The 1,528-nt window shown below is 54.3% G+C and overlaps 1 non-coding gene across 1 annotated transcript; it reads right to left on the reverse strand.

The window, feature by feature from the left end:
- Window positions 1-760: 760 nt before the first annotated feature.
- LOC121880431 lies at window positions 761-923 on the reverse strand. The gene has a single exon (XR_006091536.1). It is a non-coding gene; the product is annotated as a 5.8S ribosomal RNA (ribosomal RNA).
- Between the last annotated feature and the right edge of the window lie 605 nt (window positions 924-1,528).

Genomic DNA, 1,528 nt, shown 5'->3' on the forward strand with positions numbered 1-1,528 from the left:
CACAGCAGTGGCACTTGTTTATCCGGAGAAAGAGAGCGAGAGTCGCAGTATTAATTGGCGTGAGCGGCCTTTCCGGCTGCAGAACTAGTGCTCTATCCCGGCGAGCGCCGTTATGAGGCGCAACACCGTCTTTAACGCGTTTAGAGAGAACTCCCCCTGCCTCCCTCCCAGTCATGAGATAGACGTGGACTCGTGGCGAACTCTCAAAGAGAACGCCCACACCGCGTCTGACCGTGGGAGAGGGTGGAGGAGCGCGTGAGGAAGAGCACGGCGTCACCCACGCATTCTCATCTCTCTGCCTGCACCACTACATGGTAGACTGCGGGCCCAGGCGCACTCATCAATTTAGGTTCCACTGCAATGCATGCCAAGCACTCTTTTCGAGGTGATAGACGAAATTCCGGCGGGGCTTACTTAAAAGATATCCGACCCGGTTTCGTTTCCTCTTCGTGGGATGGAGTGCCTCTTAGAACATGTGCAGCATCAGCCATGAGCAGCCGACGGCCATTCGTGTCTCTGTGGACAGCAGGCAAGCGCCGCCTCAGTTATTTCGCGAGCGACAACTGTAAACTGTTGTTGTGGTTGAATGTGTGGGTGCGCCAAGTCCATGGACTTGCTAGTGATAGGCCTTGTTTTAAGGCGCACATACCGGCGCGGCTGAGCGATTAAACAACAAAGCGAGCTGGGGTTGAGATTTACCCTGCGTGTCGAGACAGTCAGCGAGGCACCGAACTCGCAGCAACCGATGGATGTATATTTCCGACCCTCGTAGAGGAGTGGCGGCGACAAGCTCATATGGCTGCCGCCGCCGCAATATGCGTTCAACTTGTCGATGTATCTGGTATTCTTGCGATTCACATACCGACACGCAGTTTGCTGCGGTCTTCATCGACCCACGAGCCGAGTGATCCCCGTTAAGAGTTGTGTATTTGCCATTTGGTCTTTTTGCGACTAACCATCACAGGTCGAGTCTCAATGAAAGGGTTTGACAGACATAGCCCAAGTTTGTGGTTTGGGTTTGGCCGGACGGCTTGTTGTTGTTTTTTGACACTTGAATTTCACTCTTTTTGGGTCAAGAGGCTTATTCGCCGGTAGTAAGGAACGGACGGGCAGCCGTCCAAAGCCCCGTCCGTCCTCCTCCTCCGGTCTTCGCGCTCTCGCCCGAGTGTGGTCCACCTACAGCGTGGTGGTACCTATTTTTGGTGCGGGGGCCGGGATTGTCCTCTTTCGCTGCTGGAGTTGCCAGAGCAGAGCCCGAGACCGCCCAAATCAGGAGAGTAGTAGTAGTTTTAAGAGCGCCCCGTTCTCTTTCTCTCTGTTAATGATCCTTCCGCAGGTTCACCTACGGAAACCTTGTTACGACTTTTACTTCCTCTAAATGATCAAGTTTGGACATCTTTCCGTCAGCTCGAGGCGACGACCCCAGAAAACCCTCGCGGGCAGCGGGGCCGACAATCCAAGAGCGCCAGTCCGAAGCCTCACTAAATCATTCAATCGGTAGTAGCGACGGCGGTGTGTACAAAGGGCA

This window comes from Homarus americanus, unplaced genomic scaffold (genome assembly GCF_018991925.1).
Source record: "Homarus americanus isolate GMGI-L3 unplaced genomic scaffold, GMGI_Hamer_2.0 scaffold20031, whole genome shotgun sequence".
Taxonomy (NCBI): domain Eukaryota; kingdom Metazoa; phylum Arthropoda; class Malacostraca; order Decapoda; family Nephropidae; genus Homarus; species Homarus americanus.